This window comes from Vulpes vulpes, chromosome 13, assembly GCF_048418805.1.
Source record: "Vulpes vulpes isolate BD-2025 chromosome 13, VulVul3, whole genome shotgun sequence".
Classification (NCBI taxonomy): domain Eukaryota; kingdom Metazoa; phylum Chordata; class Mammalia; order Carnivora; family Canidae; genus Vulpes; species Vulpes vulpes.
The window spans coordinates 1595227-1614252 of record NC_132792.1 but is presented as its reverse complement, the minus strand read 5'-3'; the positions used below and the strand labels follow the sequence as shown (position 1 = coordinate 1614252).

The window sequence follows — 19026 nt, the reverse complement described above, 5'->3', positions numbered from 1 at the left end:
ATGACTTGCATTTCTCTTAAAACACTCTAAACTAGTGGTTCACAGACATTAGCATGCAACAAAGGCTCCTGTACAGCCTGTTAAAACAGACGGCTGGCCCCACCCCCAGAGTCTGATTCAGGAGGTCAGAGGTGGGGCACAAGCACACGCATTTCTAACTAGTTCCAAGTGATAGTGATGCAGCCGTACTTTGATATCCACTACCAACAATCAGTTAACTGCACTGCATGTGCGTGTGTGTGTGTGTGTGTGTGTGTATTCAAGTGTTTCCCTTCACAATAAGCAAGACAAACTACTTTTTTCTTACCCAAATACTCACTTTTCTTGCCTGAGTGATGGTAAGTGATCTGTCACTCAAAACGTTCTCTCTGAACGTAACAGTAAAAGACACTCTCAGCAGATCAAGGCAAAACCTGGCGTTTCGTAGAACTGGCACTACCGTGTTCCGAAGACAGATTTTTAAAAGTAGTTTCAGGGGACAGCCTGTGTGGTTCAGTGGTTTAGCGCTGCCTTCAGCCCAGAGCATGATCTTGGAGACCCAGGATCAAGTCCCGCGTCAGGTTCCCTGCATAGAGCCTGCTTCTCCCTCTGCCTTGTCTCTGCCTCTCTCTCTCTCTCTCTATGTGTATTTCATGAATAAATAAATAAAATCTTTAAAATAAAATAAAAAAAAGTCGTTTCAGGGCATAATGTAAAACCCCTGTAAAGTACATGATGAATCCAACTGATTAGTAAAAGATGTCTTAGAGCTTCTAGGTCAGTCCTCAAGGATCTTTGATAAATCTCACTCATTTTGTGCCACCTTGAGCAACTTCCTACGTCTTCAGAGTCCTAACAAACACATGACCAATTCCCACAAAATCAATTTCTAGAAAAAAATATTTGAAACTGTAAAGGGACAGAGAAATGCCTTTTTTCCCAGCTCAAATTTGACGAAATTTGTAATCTAATATAAAGCAAAGGTAGAGAGACAGATAATCCAAGACTTTCCCTGGTATCAAGTCCTAACTGGTTTTTAAGTAAGGTTCTTTACCAAGGCAAACAAAAGAGTAGATTGCTGACTGATGCAGTAAGTTCTCCAACAATTAATAAGCCTAAGATTCTTTCATTCAATAAATATTATTTGTGTCAGACACTGGGGATGCCATAGTGTGTAAAACAAAGTCTCTGCCCTCGTGCTGCATATATTCTATAAAAAGACACACAATGCACTACCCATATGGAATGTATAAAACCATTTCAGCTCTTTCTTCAATCCATCAAAGACAAACACATGGTGCTTTGGTCACAAGTAGACCCAACAAGCACCTACCATTCACAGCAGAATCCAAAGCACCAGATGGCAAGACTTTTAAGAAAGAATATGGAGGCAGAAAGGAGATCCTAGGCACAGACAGCCCAAAGATACAACTTTTCAGGTTCTTCTGAACCTTGGTTTTGGTCCACTGGCCCCAAATAAAGGAATACAGAGTGCTTAAAAGCACGATGGAAAATTCTAAATCAGTGAGAATGAGCACATTCACTTCAGAAACGCTTATAGAGCAGCAATGTGTTAGAGATTATAAATTCTAGGATTTACTACAAGGGGATTAAACCTGTATGAGAAATGTACAATTTACTTTTCCCTCACATTACTCCTTGCTTCCCACAAAACTATATTCATAAACATTGATACCACCACCCCAAAAAAGTCACCAATGAAAAAACTGTAAATGTAGAGGTTTATTAAAGCACATCCTTTAACAAATAAAAACCATCAATCACTGCACCATGCATTACATACTTTCATTTAACTAATTCTAAATTAATTAAAAACAATTAAACAATTTTGGTTTATGCTCATTAAAATGTTTACCTATACCATGTCAGCCTGATCATAACTTCATGATATGAAAGTGTCAGATTCAAATAGAAAATATAATTATTTAAACTTTCCCAGACATAGTAATTACACTTGCATGCTAGTCACTCCCCCTTCAGAAGCCTGGGTTAAGATCTGTGAGACTACTGCTTCCCTAGCCCTGGAAACTACACAAAGTCCAGGAGACCTGGCGAACCCAGGATCTGCCCCTTGTGGCCCAAGAGACCCATGGCAAGCGCCTCTTAACTCCAAACTTCCAGTGTTCCATCTGTAAAATGAGGATATAAATAGCATAACTCTACGGTTCTTGCGAGGAGTAAAGGAGATAAAGCATGAAACCCATCAGCTCAGGTCTGGAACGTTTTATCTACCAGATTTAATTTATTGGTAAAAAGGCAGTGACACTTACTAACAACACACAGTACCCACACAGGTTACATTTCTTCCCTATCAGTGGATAACATTCACATGTAAAACTTTAGTCATTTTTCTTGTTCTGATAAACAGCAGTGTGTATCAATAAGATCTGGGCAGGATTTTTTTTTTTGAAAGATTTTATTTATTTATTCATGAAAGACACAGAGAGAGAAGCAGAGGGAGAAGCAGGCTCCATGCAAGGAGCCCGACGTGGGACTCGATCCCAGGACTCCAGGATCACGCCCTGGGCTGAAGGCAGGTGCTCAACCGCTGAGCCACCCAAGGATCCCCTGGGCAGGATTATTTTAATTAAATACAAGGTTTGTAAGGAAATACCTTCATGTCCTGAAAAATAGGTAAACTTTGTGATGAGGCTACTAGTTTTCTTCTCAGAGGCTTTCAAGTGCTAAAAAGTGGCAATACTACCACTCAGGCGAAAACATCTATTTCATACTTTCCTCTAAAAACCATTTCATTAGTGTTTATGCAAATCAAACTAAAACTAACACCATTTGCTAAAAATCCTATCTAAAGTAAAAGTTGAAAAAAATTAAAAAAAAAAATAAAGTAAAAGTTGAATCACATATGCCTATCTGAATTTTATTTCCATCAAAGAGCCTGGCAAAAAAAAAGCAGTGCAATTGTTATAGATAGGAAGAGAGGGGGTTCTACTACTTTATAATCAGAAACACATTTATGCAGTTCTGAATGGTAAGATTTGGCACAATTCCTAGAAATTAATTCGAGAAAGTGGTAGATAGGAATTTCATTTCTCCTACACTAGGTTGCCTTTTGGTAGTTATGAAATGAAGGGGGGAAAAAAAACCTTGCCAAAATGTTAGTAGAGAGAAAAAGCCATCAACGGTTCAAATAATCCACTACTAAACATGGTTTTCAGAAGACAGGTAAAAACAACTTAATGTAACTGGCTGAGGCAGTGAAACACAGGTACACCCAAACATGGGCTAGAGCTGCTCTCATCCTTCTCCACCAAGAATCCTTCCAAGGACAGAGAAGCAACTTCGTACTTGAATGCTTACTGCATTCACACACTTCCTGGAGTTTATTACTATTGAGTCCAATAAGATCATTTACTTTGCCCAAGTTTCTAAATTCTGCACTTTAAATAATTTATATAGGCATCAGTAAAAATTCTCAAAGACCCCCACATCAATTTTTTGCTATTTAAGGGATTTTAGTAAAGAGATACAGTAATGAAAGTAAGTCCTTAAATAAGTTTCTACTACAGAAACTAAACTTTACTGATTTACCAGCAAAAAAAAAAGCACCTCATTTCACAAATGATATAAATAATAGTACTTTCAATTATATCGAAATTTATTTTTTATATCGAAATTTAAAATAATATCTTAGCTGAAAAACTGTCTAAACTGAAAATGTTTCATTTCAAAAGTTAAAGATTTACGTACTAAGACTTTGAATCTCATCTTTTGTTGTGTTACCCTTAAGACAAATATTTTCTCAAAATCAAGACTCTGAAAAATACAGGAAAAATATTTTCCATAAAATCTTTAGAGATATGAAGATCCTACTTCTCTAACTCAAAACTAACACCCAAAATAGAACCATAATTTTCAAAACTATTCTTTACTACACTATAGAATATATACGGTACACGGAATACACTATAGAATATTTTTCTCTGTGGGAACTAATCAGTATCTTTTTAAAGGGGCTATCTTTAACAACACAATTTTGTTATTTAAACAATTTCTCCAACTTCCTGGCGAGAAAAGTTATGTGATTTGTTCAAGAACCCAATTCCAATTTTAAGAATTGGGACATTAAGTTCTGTAATTTCCAACGGTAAGCATGGAGTGCTGAAGAAACTGTTTTAAGTTAGAAACATAAGGATCCTCACTGCAGTTCCTAACTTCTGGTTTCCCCAGACACCATCACCGCTGCACTCATGGGGCTTCGCTCCTAATCTAATACAATTCACCCTCAGGGGACTGCAGGCCTGAAAAGAGGCTGCAGTCCTCTCTCCCCTAGGGCTCTGCCCCAGTACTGTTTGCCCCAAACCCTAATTACTACGTTTTGGATTCAACGTCTTTATCCAAGGACTTGCTTCTTGATGATCACCTCTGAACAATGTGCTTCTACGGGTCCTTCTACTCACTGCACATACTCACATCTTCGGTTGAGTCTGGGACCTTTTAAAAGACAACGAGGTGTTCTAAACAATCTTTTTTTTCCCCCCAGTTCTCACGACTAAGCTGGATGATTTGATAATCACCGGGAAGACACTACTTAGAGAATCCGTAATACTTGCTGTTTCAACATCAGTACACCACGACGACGCTTCGCACACAAAAGTATTCAAGACACTAGCGGTAGGCTCGGTAGTACTTCCCCCTTCCAAGGAAAGCCACAAATATAAAACAATGTACTTGGTAAAGACGCTGCAACACAAACTTTCTTTGCAAGTTTCCTGTGTTTAAATGTTGCAGGGTGCAGGAAAAAGCTACCCTACGTTGCACCTCGGCAAAAATAAGGCAGACTGCGAATTTATTATCATGTATCTCTCCACCACTTCGCCCGCACCTTTCAGGTGTTCAGAGGAGCCCACTGGCGGCCAGCTGTTCGCAGCCCGACGGTGCCCAAGAGAAGACTATTTTCACCACCAGATCTTCAAATAAAATATGAAGGGTGAGGCTCTGGCATTTCATTTCAAACAAGTGACGAACGGCCTGTTTTTCCAACCGTGAAAATGTTTACATTTTATGCAAGAATCCCCCGGGGATGGTCATCTTGGGCACACACAGATCCCCAAATTCTGAACACCGCCTTCGGCTTGAACGGATTTCAACCAGTTCCCATCATCACTACAATATTACTATTATCTTAGTCTCGCTGCCAAAAACCCAGCTGCAGGCTAAGTATGCAAGAATGAGACACTGTTGAAATGACTCAAGAAGAAAAAAAGGGGACAAGAAAAAAAAAAAACGTCTTTCTACCCTTAGTGCGTTAAGCTAAATCCTACAATTAAAAAAAAAAAAAAAAAAAAAGAGCAAATAACACACACTCGGTCCTCCTGAGAAAGAAAGAAACCGAGAGAGAGAGAGAAAGGAACAGCAAGGCCGGCAGCAGAGCCGCGGGCTGGGCCGGGCAGAGGGGAAACTTGGGAGGCGCAGTCGGCAACCCGGTCTCCCGGGCGGTCGCCCACAGCAGCGCGGGGACGCCCTAAGCGGGGCGCCGGCGGCGGAAGGCGAGCGGGCCGGGCCCGGTTCGAGGCCCGCCCCGCCCTGCCCCCGACGGGTCCTGGGGCCGGGCCCGGCCGCCCCCCCGGGGTCCCCAAGGATTTCCCTCTTCCTCCTCCTCCTCCTCCTCCTCCCCCCTTTTGTTTTTGAGGCTGGCGGCCCGCTCCCGGGAGGCGGCCCCCCGGCCCCCCGCGCCCCGGCCCCCCGGGCCCCCCGGCCCTCCCGAGGCCCCGCAGAACCCGCCCCCTCCCCCGCCCCCTCCCCCCAGCCCCCGTCCGCCGCGCCGCCGTCCTCCCGGGGCCCCTCCCTCGTCCTCCCCGCATCCTCGGGCTCTCGGGCTCCCGGGCCGCGCGGGGTCGGGGGGTCGGGGAGGCCGCATCCGCCGCATCCGCCGCCGGGACCGGCTGGTCGCCCCGCTCGGCCCCCGCCCGCGCGCCGCGGCCCTGCCCAGCCCCCGCCCGCCCGCCCGCCCGGCCCGGCCCGACCCGGCCCCGCACTCACTCGGACCGCGCGGGGCGCCGGGAGGCGACGGCGGACCTCGGCGAGGCGGCGCCGCGCTCCCTCCCACGCCTCACGCCGCGGGCGCACAGCGGTCCCGGCCCGGCGGCGGCGGCGGCGGCGGCGGCGGCGGCGGGCTTGCGCCCTCGGGGCCGTGCTGCGTCGGCGCGGGCCGCGCGTGCGCGCCGACCGGTGAGGCGCGCGCCCCCGCGCCTGCGCGCCCCCGCCCCTGCGCGCGCCTGCGCCCCGCCGCGTCCCGGAGCCGAGCTTCCGCCCGCGCGGGGGGGGGGCGGGGGGAGGGAGACCGCGCATGCGCCCGGCGGCCCGCGCATGCCCAGCCCGCCGTAGGGGCTCGGCTCCCACCTCCGGGGCCGCTGGGGGCTGCGCGCGGGCGGGGTCGCGGGGTCGCGGGGTCGCGGGAGGGAGGCGCGGCCCGCCGAGCAGGACGTCCCGGGGGGGCCCCCGGCGGCACTCTGCAGCGGGGCGGGGGGGGGCCCGACCTCGGGGAGACCCGCGCTGACCCCGCAGGCCCGCCGCGCTCCAGCCCGGACCCCCGCGGCCTCGCCCACCCCGAGCGCTTAGGTGCCCTGGGCCCTGCGCACGGGGAAACTGAGGCTCGCGGGGGCACCAGGGCTACACCGAGGCCGCCCCCCGAAGGCGGCTGGAGCCCCGGGGCGCGGGGGGTGCAGAGGGTGCATGCACGCGCCCAGGGGCTGCGCCAGGTGCCTCGGGGCCGGCCGAGGCTCTCCAGGCAGCAGGGAGCTTTGCAGGGTTTCGGGCAGGAAGTAATATCTGATTTGTGTTCTTAAAAAAAAAAAAAAAAGACAACCTTGCGGTAGGAAGTGAAAGCAGAAGCAGAGCAGCTTTCATTTTTTCTGGTGTCCCTTTGATCGTCACCGCAAGCCAGGGGGCAGGTCAAGCCAGGGGGCAGGTCGGGCTCACAGGCCTTTTGAGAGGTGAACTCCATGAAGCCCAGAAAGGTAGCCCAAGCGTTCTGCGCTCAGAAGCTGTAATCTGACTCTGCTTAGGACAGAAGCAGGTAAAGACCACAATTTCACTTAGCAAGAGCTCTACTATACTCGTTTTTATGGTTCTTTAATGAACTGTGTTACGGTTATTGACGGTTGTTTATTTTTTTCAAGGACATCGAAGTTGGTGAGGAAGCGAGTCTCTGAATGTGAATGAGCCCCAGGGCCTTTGTATGCACCACCTTGGCTCCACCTGGAGCTCCCTTCCCCCTGCTTGGAACTTGTCACTCCCTCACTTGTTCAGGCTTACAGGCCACCACCTCCGATGCCTGGTGACCTCTCAGTATGTCCTAGGCACCACCCACCAGCCTGGGTGCTTTCACACACACTCCCCACCCCCACGTCCTGCTCTGCTCTGTTGTTCTCCAAAGCGCCTATTGTCCACAGCCCTACCCTGGGTACTCATTTATTTCTTTATTGTATGTCCCTCTCCCAGAGCGCGAGATTCATTAAAGCAGGGACTTTGTTCACTTGTGGGTCCCTGGCACATGATGAGATACTTGTGGAGAGACTGGATGCAGCTTTGGGTGCTGGGATGTGAAACTGATCTTTCAAGTAGAAGCAGGGAGTGGGAGTGAGGGAAGGGAGCCAAGGGACAGAGGGGATTACAGTGGGGGTGTCTTTGCAGGCAGCCAGTGGGGGTGCTTTGTGTGATGGACCAAAAATGCCACCAACTCCTTGACGCTGCTTCCCGCAAGAGAGGGGATCTAGTCATTCACCCCTTGAATGTGGATGGGTCTTGTGACTTGCTTTGGCCACAGTAAAATGTGTCCCCACGGATGCTGTGTGACTCCTGAGCCGAAGCTGCAGGAGATGGTGAGGCTTTCTCAGCACCTTCTAAGCACGCCTGGTGAGGAGGCCGCATGGAAGAGCACGGAACCACCCTGGCTGGCAAAGCTGCCACCTGCCACCTGCCAGACACGTGGGTGAGGCTGTGCCTGACCACCCAGCCCTAATCAAGTGTTCAGCCAGCCGTGGCCACCAGAGACCCAGAGAGACCAGCACAACTATGGAGCTGCACCAGCCCAAACTGGCCAAACAGAGAATCATGAGCAAATGAAATACTTGTGGTTTTAAGCCTCTGGATTCTGGCATAGTTACACAGCCATAGGTAACTGGCACGTCGGACTTCCTCAACCTCGCCAGGGCGCATTCAAAACTGTGGCTCTTGAGGGCAGCTTTGATTATTCTTCTGCTAAATAAAAGCAGAGAATCCGGAAAGGACGAGAGAAAGAAATGGTGCAAACACACAAAGAGGAGAAAAGGTAGACATAGGAAATGAGCAGCAGGTTGTCCAACAGAGGCCCCTCCCCCCCCCCCCCCCCCCCCCCCCCGCCCCCTGAGCATACTTGGTGGTGCCTAGGAGCTCAGGTTCAGGCTCCATGACAATGGAGCAGGCCCAGGCTCAAGTACAACTGTTCGCCGGGGTCCGAGGCCGAGCAAGTTGCATTACGTCATTGCTCATCGCTAATAGAACTTATAGAGAACCAACATCAGGTTGTTGTGGGGAGAAAATGAACCATTCTTGTGAAAACACTCAGCAGAGTGCTTGGCACAATGTACCCTCAACAAGGGTTATTGATTAGCGATGGCATGACTGTGCGGGTCATTGTTAATCTTGATCATGGAGGGGGTATTCAAAGGACCATCCGGAGCGTGGTGGTAACAAAAGCTGATTTTATTCGGCTGTGTGGGTCAGATGCTGTATCCACGGTCTCCAGACCTCACAGCAATCCTGCAGCACGGACATGTCAACATCGTCCTCGTTTCATTGTTGAGAAAACCGTGACAAAGAAGGAAGCCATGGGACAGGTAGTAGGGCTGGAACTCAAAGCCAGTCTTTCCCGCTGCAAAGCATGCACGCCTCCCTCTGCCTGTGCGGCCTCTGCTACACTCCAAAACACAAAACACACAAGAGCATGTGGCTTCTCCCCTTCCTGCACTGCGCCAGACCGGCTGAGCACTGACCTTACGGGGGAGGCATTCAGGAAGGGCTTCCTGTGTATTGGCCAAGCAGCTGCACAGACCCTGGGAGCACTTCCCCCCTGAAAAGCATCCTTCCACCTCCCTGGGCTGATGAGGGCTTGTCCCAAGGAGGGACTTGCTCATAGTGGAAACAGAAATACACTCTAAGGCTGGGGGTGGAGGCACCGTAAGGAGGATGCATGGTACGAAGCTGATGTCACCGAGGAGATACCGAAACCCAAATTATTGCCCGCATCGTGGCACTGACCAACCTGCAGACCCACACGGAGAAACTGAATGAGAAAAAGAAGGATCCAGGAGACTGGTGACTGGGGAACTTGTAGATCCAGTAACATGTGCCTCTGGGAGATGTGGGCGTGCCACATGGCCCCCCAGGCATGCTGGCCCTGAATCCAGACACTGGTCAGGGAAGAGGGACACGCTGCTGCAGAAGAGAGAAAGGAGTCTGTCCCGGAGCAAACCCCAGCTCCCTCGGTGGCCTAGGTAGGGCCACTCTACCTCTCTGAGTCTCAACTTCCTCATCTGTAAAATGGGGAGAGGAAGAGGGGGAGGCTGCAAGAACAGAAGGGAAGGGAAAGACCCTCAAAGGGGAAGCAGGGCAAAGGAGGGACAGTTTGAGGGACCAGAAGCCAGATCGCCTCCTTCAATGTCTGGCCAGTGTAAGGGCAAGATGGGCCACAACCGCCATGTGCTTCTTGCCCAAGAGGGAACATTCTGGACTTCCAGGATTACTAGGCTATTTATGCAGGTTTTACTGTATGTTTGAAATTTCACTTTCCACGGGAATTTATGTTTTTTTATTTTTTTTTCCCCACGGGAATTTAACGTAGGGATGTAGGACTGTGGGACTATTAACACCTCCAAGGGGGGGTGAGGTGGGGTCATGTCCCCCCAGTGGTACCCGCAGTGGGCAGACCTCTCTTGAGGGGACATGTGAACAATTTGCCCCAGGTGTGGGTCCATCCTCAGCTGGTGCTGGGGATGCCCCGGCCACTCCTGCTCTCACAGATCTCCCCACTCCTCGCCCCACCATGGTGTTCCAGGTCCCTTTGATACAGAGGACACTAGCTGGACCTCTTCCAGGCCCCATCCAAAGGCTCAGCCCAAGGGGCTAGCAGCGAACACAGGAGCCCACCTATGGGGCTCTCTTAGGGATACTGCCCCCAGGTCTGGGCTGCACACCCACTTCCCGGTACTCACAACCCCTCCCCCAGCACACAGAGGGGAAACCCCTTCCCTGTACGTGCTCAGCAGGTCCAGGATGGGGACAACTCCCCAGCCTCCTAACCTGAAATGCCCCCCTTTGGTCTGGAAAACAGCTAAGACTCCATTAGCACCCCTCCAGAGCACCCACATACCCTGCACCTGCTACTGCCCCGCACCAGCCTCTAGAAAAGAAAAGGTCTACAATCTCTGGGAAATTCTGCCCCAAACCATTGCTTATCTCATTTAATTGTCACAACTCCTTGCATGAGTTCCATTAAGAGCATTTTCCACATGGATAAACTGAGGCCAGAAGGTGATGACTACCCAGCTCCAGTCTACCCAGCAAAGTAAGTGGCAGAGACAGGGTTCGAACCCAGCTTGTGTAGCTCCCAAGTTGTGTTCTCAGTGACTGAGCTCCTTGGCCTCCCACAGCAGTGGGGGCGACCAGAACGCCAGGAGAGGCTGTCCCTCGCCTTCTCCCTGGGGTGAACAGACAGCACATCCTGGTTTGGCCAAGATGGTGCAGTCGCAGGGGCTCCCCCAGACCCGTTCCTATGGTGGGCTGGACAAAAGTCATTTCCATTGCTTTGATCGGTATTAAATCCCCACTAAAGCAATGTCCTCCTGGCAGCTTTTGTGGGGGGTCATGCTCAGCACAGAGGGCTGCCCACGTTCCAGCATCTGCAAGGTGAACAGACGGCCAGTGAAGACTTGCCACCTGTCCTATCTCATCAGCTTTGCTTTTTCTCTCCCGCGTTCTGGTTTCAAAGTTTCTGCTCCATCGCGCCCTTAGCCTGCACCCATTCTCGATGACCTAGAGCAGGGTTTCCAAACTGCCTGTCCAAAAGGGACAGCTCTTTTTTCTTCCATTCTATTCTAGACTGGTATTTTTGTAAAAGGCAATAAAAATGAATTTTTAGAAACAAATGAGATTTTTTTTAAAGCAGAGACATACAGAAATACAAGCCCTGATTTTTTATTATTAGATTTAAAGGACATAAAACGACTGTCAAATTGCTATGAAAGTCTCTAAGCTCTTAATGCCTGGACTTATCTGCCTGTGGACCAGTAACAGCGTGCAGACCAGTACCACCATCAACAGCACTGGTGTGGGAAGTCAGAAATACTATGTGGGGCAGCCCAGCGCAAACTTTGGCCCAGGGTGTGAGCCCGGGGTCCCGGGATCGAGTCCCAAGTCGGGCTCCCTGCATGGAGCCTACTTCTTCCTCTGCCTGTGTCTCTGTCTCTATCTCTCTGTGTGTCTCTCATGAATAAATAAATAAAATCTTAAAAAAAAAAAAAAAAGAAAAAGAAGTAAGATGTGACTGCATCCAGAGTTACACATTTGAATGTGCTTTCACCAAAGTACGCATTAAAGGCATTGTAAACAATAAAAAAATTGATAACATTTTCATTTGTTTATAAGGCAATCATTTTGTTTCTGTTGTGTGGATTCTACTTCAAATGTTCTATCAAACGGAAAGCTAATTCATCAACGAAGATCAAAATTTTATGTCAAAATTAGAGAAGACTGAAATATTTTTAACATAATGTTTTTACGTTGTCAGTAACTCATTACAGTTGTATAAAATATAAATACATTTTAGTAGTCTTTTTTTTTTAAAGATTTTGAGTAATCTCTATGCCCGTCATGGGGCTCAAACTGACAGCCCCAACATCAAGACTCACACGCTCTACCGACCAAGCCAGCCAGGCACCCCTAGTGTTCACTATCCCTGCAGCCACCAATATCAAGCGTGGTGTCGCCCTTCACGTGTGCTGCTTCTTGTCCACGTGTACGTATGCTGCTTCTGCCCGCGTGTGCACACAGTGAGAGCAGTTGGGACTACTGTGCATCACAAAATTTAAAGTGTACTTCATAAAAAATAAGTTATTTATTTATTTTAGAGGGAAAGAGCAGGGGGTTGGGGCAGGGGCAGAGGGAGAGACAGTCTTAAGCAGACTCCGAGCTGAGCACGGAGCCCCAACTCAGGGCTGGATCCTGTGACCCCGAGATCACGACCTGAGCGGAAACCAAGAGTTGGACACTTAACCAACCTCGCCACCCAGGCGCCCCCACTAAATACTCTTTAATTGCCATGTGCAACTGCTCCAATTACCATGGTAACCGAGGTCACAGTGATGGTTGCATTCACTCCGAATATACTAAAAATCATTGGATCGTACTTTGTTATTAAAAAAAAAAAAAAAGTACTAGGGACGTCTGGGTGGCTCAGCAGTTGAGCGTCTGCCTTCAACTCAGGGCATGACTCCAGGGTCCTGGGATCGAGTCCCGTATCGGGCTCCCTGCATGGAGCCTGCTTCTCCCTCTGCCTAGGTCTCTGCCTCTCTCTGTCTCTCATGAATAAATAAATAACATCTTTAATAAATAAATAAATAAAGTAGTAGACTCACTCACTCATGGAGCCTCGCTGGTTGAGGCCTCTCGAGGATGCTCGCTCCCCAACCCGAAGCGCTAGGCTCCAGTCTCACACGTTTTCTGCTTGTGATGGCGAAGTGGCGTCATCTCATCCCCTCAGCAACCTCTGGGGAGCGTCTGCCTCTTCTCCAAGTGTCCACAAAGTCTCCTGGCCTTGTTCAGCCAGGAGGAGGCCCCGTGCCCGCCATGGACCTAGAGGTAGCCTTAGCCTCACCCAAAGCACATCACACCCCACAGAGTGTGTGCCAGAGGGAAGGCAAGGGGTGATGGGCAGCTGGAATGTCGGGGGTCCCCCCTCCTCTGGCCCCTGAGGACCCCGCTCTTCCTTCAGAGCATGTCCTGCCCACATTTGTCACGGCCGCAGGGTGCTGTCCCTCCTGGGCCGTGGGCTCCCTCCCAGAATGTTCCTCCCTGCTGTCTCGGAGAGAAAAGGCCGTCAGAGCCAAGGTGCTGCGATGGGAGAGCGCTCAGAACCTCCCGGGGGTTCCCGTCGCAGGACTGTTGGGGGCTGAGCCAGCTGCCACGTCTCCTTTGGCTTCCCTGGGCCAGGCTGTGTCCGCCCCATCTGGCTGCCCCCAGTTAGCCGGAGAAGCACAGAGAATACGGACACATAATAACATCAGTTAATAATAGATATCATTGAGGACCCGGGTGGCTCGTCGGTTGAGCCTCCAACACTGGATTACGGCTCAGGTCGTGATCTCAGGGTCATGAGATCGAGCCCCACACACGGCTCTGTGTCAGGCATGGAGCTACTTAAGATTCTCTCTCCCTCTGCCCCTACCCCCCTCTAAAAAAACAATAATAGAAATTATTACTGTCATTTCTCTCCCAAGTCTTGGGTATATGATACTTCTTTTTAATGGCCCTTATTTTTTGGAACAGTATTAAATTTACAGAAAAATGGAGATAACAGTGTAGAGTTCCCGCAGACCCTGGGCCCACTTTCCCCTCGTATTAACATCTTACATTAGCGTGATGCATCTGTTACAACTCATTAACCAATACTGCTGCGTTGTTACTAACTAAAGTCCCTAGCTTATTCCGATCTCCCGTGTTTTAACCTCACATCTTTCCTCTGCCCATCCAGACCCCATCCAGGACCCCACACTGTGTTTCATCATCACGTGTCCTTGGACTCCTCTCTAGCTGTGACCATTCCTCAGACTTTCCTTGTTTTTGATGACCTTGACAGGTTGGAAGAATGCTGGTTGGGTACTTCTTAGCAAGACCCGCTACTGGAATGTGCCTGGGATGGCTTTCTCCTGATTAGACCAGGGCTGCGGTTTATTGGGAGGAAGACCCCAGAGACAGAGAGCCATTGCCGTCACGTCAATCACTCGCACCATCAACACAGGACACAGGACCGTTGATACTGGCCTTGATCACCCACCAGCCTTCCCCACCATAAAGCCTCTCTCCCCACCCTCCCTTCCAGGCTGTATGCTTTAGAAGAAACTCACTGTGCCTAGCCCACACCTGGAGAGTGGGGAGACGTAATCACCCTCCCTGAGGACAGAGTGTCTGCATAAATTCTTTGGAGTTCTTTTGCATGGGAGATTTGTCTCTCCTTCCCCGTGTGTTAATTCATTCAATCATTTATATCAGTATGGACTCACGGATATTTATTTTTTGCTTTGGGTGATAATCCGCTACCACTTGATTTATTTTGTTGCTCTTGGGGATGTTGTGAACGTCCAAAATACCTTCAAGCCTGACATCATCCATTCAAAATCAGGCTCGTGTTTGGCACGGAATCGAGCCGCAGGAAACCAGCCCAGATGACACACAGAAATCTCCAAGCAAAAAACAGAGCCAGGTAGGCAGCAGGTCTGTGGGAAGAGATTGATGGGTCTCATTAGAAAGCTGTAACCCACCTCCCGTGTCTGCAACATTTGCTCCCCCATTCACACCACTTGTTGTGCTGAGCCCCTGGGACGTGCCGCACAGCATGCTGAACACCAGCTTGCCAGGTCTGGAGGGAACAGCTATAAACAGGTAATTATGACATGGAGCCATCCCAGCAATGCTGCCACAGAGGTGCTGTTTGTGTGTGTGGGATCTTAGATGGAGTCAAGGTCAGGGAAGGACATCCCAGGGGAGGACACAGTATAGACAGCGTGTAAGAGAACCTGTCTTTCGGGAAGGAACCAGGCTCTGGTGGGTCACTGATAAGGTGGATAAGGCATTTGGGGCAAGGATGTGAGGCTGGAGATTGTGGGGGAAAGGACAAATGGACTGTGAGTCAGTCAGGACTCAGCTACAAAGCTACCAGAATGGAAACTAACCCTGGTGATCATAAGAGAAAGGAATTTTACTGGAAGGCACACTTGGAGGAAGAGCTTCAGCTGCGATTAGCAGACACCCTCCTGCAAAAGGGATAACACACAGAGGTTCATTCTGTCATACAAACAAAGTCCGGGGGTTGGAAGAAGAGAACTGATTTGAAGACCCCCCCCCCATAAACTCAACAGAGGCCCCAGCTCTTTCTGTTTCAGCTCCACCGCATGTGACTTCCATCCTCAGATCATTTCATGGCCTAGAATGGCTGCTAGAGCTCCAGCCATTGCTTCTACATTCCAAGGAAAGGAGGGAGGAGGGAGAGACGACCAAACAGCACACTCTCCTGAAAGTTCCACCCAATACTAGTGCATACATCCCTTTGGCAGGGACCTCCTCATGGCCACACCAACTTGGAGAAAGGCTGGGGAATGAACTCTTTTGGCCAGCAAATTACACATCTTTAAAAAAAAAAAATGGATAAGGGATCCCTGGGTGGCTCAGTGGTGTAGCACCTGCCTTTGGCCCAGGGTGTGATCCTGGAGTCTCGGGATCGAGTCCCACGTCGGGCTCCTTGCAGGGAGCCTGCTTCTCCCTCTGCCTGTCTCTCTGCCTCTCTCTCTCTCATGAATAGATGAATAAAATCTTTTTTTTAAAAAATGGATGAAATTGAGAAGGTCACCCAGAGGATGTGCCACAAAAAAAATACCAGGGGGCTCAGTGAGCCAAAGCAAAGCTAGAGAAGCAGGATGAACACTGGGCAGGACCCAGGGGCCCTCTGGGACCGGGCAGGGGAAATGACAAACGATGACCTCACTGCTCTGCTGCAGAGATCTTATCTCCCTGCCACTTGCTTGAGTTGCAGTCACGTGCTCCCAGACAGGTGCACCCAGGTGGCCACTCTAGGTCACATGACCAAGCTCAGCCTGGTGGGGCAGGAGGGGATCCCCACCATCCTCTGGCCGCTGAGAGTCTCCTGCTGCGGGGAGGGGGTTGGCGTGGGGCGAGCCGCAGAAGGCAGCCCGGGGGACCCCGCTGGGACTCCTACTGGAGAAAGTCCCCATCTCAGAAGGGCCCAGAGCCTCTGGATCCAGCTCTGCCTTCCACTAGCTTCTCCCGTGGGCTCTCCTGCCACTTCTTCCCTCTTCCCTTTCTAGACTTTCCTATGCTCTCAGTGCCACCAAGGCAGGAATAGTTAAGGAGGCGGGGTCGGAGCTGAAGAAAAGTGGTGGCCACACCTTGAGCTCTTGCCGAATACCAGACCCGACACCAGGGGCTCCGCAGGCAGAGACACCACCTAGGAGCCCGGGGGGCCAGCACCCCGGGGGCTTCAGATCACGGTGCCGGGGGGTGTAGGAAGGGAGCCCGAAGACGCCGCACTGGCTCCGCTCTGCCCCTTCCCAGGGCCCCTGTGATTACTACGAACGCCAAGCAGCTCCTACCAGCCGGGAGGTTCCTAGGACTCTGGAGCCGATTGCCAAACACAGTCATCAGTAACAATCAAATCACATAACCCTACAATTAAATAAATTATATCAAAAGCAAAGGTAATAAGGGCACCTGGGCGGCTCCGTAGGTTGAGCTTCTGCCTTCGGGTAGAGTTATGATCTCGGGGTCCTAGGATGGGCCCTGCCTTGGTGTCCCCACCCGGCGGGGAGTCTACTTCTCCCTCTCCCTTCCACTTATAGGTGCCATCTCTCTCTCTCTCTATCTCGCTCTCTTTCTCTTTCTTTAAAAAAAGGTTTTATTCATTTATTCATGGAAGACAGAGAGGCAGAGACATAGGCAGAAGGAGAAGCAGGCTCCATACAGGGAGCCCAATGTAGGACTCGATCCCAAGTCTGCAGGATCACGCCCTGGGCTGAAGGCAGCACTAAACTGCTGAGCCACCCAGGCTGCCCAATGAATAAAATCTTTAAAAACAAAACAAAACAAAACAAAAAAAGGTAATAAACATCCCAACTCATCACTTTCTCTTTTTTGAAAAATTATTTACTTATTTACTCATGAGAGACACAGAGAGAGAAGCAGAGACACAGGCAGAGGGAGAGGCAGGTTCCCTGCGGGGTACCTGATGTAGGACTCGATCCCGGGACCCCAGGATCATGCCCTGAGCCCAAGGCAGACGCCCCACCACTGAGCCCCTGAGGCATCCCAACTCATCACTTTCTGATGACTTTTCTTTTCTTTTTTTTTTGGGGGGGGCGGATTTGATGACTTTTCTACGTATTGCTGTCATCTGCGCTCTCACCTGTTGTACCAGCAGCGCGGAAATCCACGGAAACGACGTGACGAGCTGCTGAGCCCTCCTCCTGACCGCGCTAAATCCCGTCACGTTGGGAGCTTGAAATCGGCCGCGGTGGGAACATGCGCCCGGTGGAAACGGGCAAACACTGCAAGTCAGGGCTCTCCCCCACTCCGAGCCTGTTAGAGTCACCATCACACGGCGGTCTGTCCACGTGCTGCGTAGTTCTGGAAACAAATGAGACAGGGACATTTATTTACATTTTTAAAACATTTTATTTATTTATTTGACAGAGAGAGGGAGGGAGAGAGAGAGAGAGAAAGCACAGCAGGGGGGTGACAGGCAGACGGAGCCCGGCGCAGGGAGCCTGACGCAGAACTCAATCCCAGGACCCCGGAATCATGACCTGAGCCGAAGGCAGATGCTTCACCCACTGGGCCACCGGGTACCCGAGACAGGGACATTTAAAACAAAGCTCCATTTTAGTCCAACAAAATGAAACTCATCCTACACACGTATTAATTCCGTATCCACTTTTTGCTTCCTCTGCTGTGACCCTCACTGACAATAGCTGTGGTTTCTGAGCCCTGCTAGGTCCCAGGCACAGGGATCTGTATCCTCTTATCATCACTTTGAAGTTCCATGTGGTTACTGTCCCATTCCATGAGCAAGAAGACTGAGGCACAGAGAGATTAGGACACCACCCAGGATCAAACCTTTTGCTCCCTGCCACGGGGCCTGTTGTCTGGCTCCCTGTGTGCCTGCCTCTCTCCAGCCCCAAACACCCCAGAATCCCCAATTATGTCACTGTACGTATTGTCACTTTAAATCCCCATTGGCCTCCGTATCCACTTCTTCTGCTTTTCCTGAAACGTCATTTATTCTTTGGCTTGAGTGATCCCCTTTCCATATTCTCCAGCCCTGTGTGATCGCATTTAACTGCGACAGTGATAAAGCCCTTTTCTTTAGACGGATCGAGCCAAAGCAAGAGGCAGTTTATAACCTTCAGCGGATAATTAATGCATGTGACAACCCACAGGCACTGCACATACTTCAGCAGTGGGATTAGGAGGAGTTCACCAGCCTCAGAGCTAGAAATAAATCACAGGGGGAGGCCTGCACCCCTCCCCAGGGAACTCATACTCCGAGCCTGCCACCTCCCCCTGCCCACCGCATCCTTGTTGACAGTGTTGGAAGCCAGTGTGGTCACCCAAAGGGGGAAACAGAGGCAGGGAAGTGACTCACCCAGGGCATCAGCAAATCAGCATCAGGGCTGTGTGGGACACAGGAGTCCTGGGCAGAACCCAACCGAGAATGGGGGTTGCCTCACGCTGAGTCCAGGGTTTGTTGAACGGCTGAATGAAGGTACCCCCAAGTCCTCCTTTCTCCCCGTGATTATGTGCAGAGTGTTACCTCTGAGCCTCTGGCTTTGTGGTGTCTTTCTTGACCTGCCTGCTCGGTAAACCCCTTAGGGTGAGGAACAAAGTGACCTGAGCTCCCTACATTGAGTCCCTTCGTCTTTACAGTGAGTAAAGCCTGCCTCACGGGGCTGTTAGGAGGAGTGGGCTCACGCTGCATCTCCTGCAGAGATGCTCCTCTGATGGGGGCACCTAGAGCGCCTGCCGGTCGGATGCGGGAGGCCGCAAAGGCCCGTGGTCCCCGTTCTCAATGCACATCTGCGGTTGGGAATTCATCTCGTGCGTCGGGTCGAGTGACCAGGACTCTCTGTGCGTCCCGTAAATGGGCTTTGAGGACACACCTACAGGGAGAGACTCGTTCCTAAATTGGCAGCCCAGGGCCGCCTCCACGAGCAACAAAGGAACTCTGAGCTCTGCTGGGCTGGT

At 50.4% G+C, this 19026-nt stretch overlaps 1 protein-coding gene and 1 long non-coding RNA gene across 33 annotated transcripts in view; both read right to left on the bottom strand.

The window, feature by feature from the left end:
• The window catches only part of PTK2 (protein tyrosine kinase 2), a 262273-nt gene extending 256117 nt beyond the window's left edge, over positions 1-6156 (bottom strand). For 28 of the 32 annotated variants that reach the window (XR_011996488.1, XR_011996489.1, XM_072733842.1 and 25 more), the window contains exon 1: positions 6001-6137. The gene's annotated coding sequence lies outside the window, so the exon portion shown is untranslated. Of the gene's footprint in view, positions 1-4843; positions 4907-6000 lie in introns of those variants that run through there. The other 4 variants (XM_072733834.1, XM_072733841.1, XM_072733844.1 and 1 more) reach the window with 3 other exon arrangements.
• An 8147-nt stretch (positions 6157-14303) lies between these two features.
• LOC112909205 (uncharacterized) lies at positions 14304-18646 on the bottom strand. The gene is made up of 3 exons (XR_003233064.2): positions 18428-18646; positions 17189-17409; positions 14304-14489 (listed from the first exon to the last, which is right to left on the bottom strand). It is a non-coding gene; the product is annotated as an uncharacterized lncRNA (long non-coding RNA).
• Positions 18647-19026: the final 380 nt, after the last annotated feature.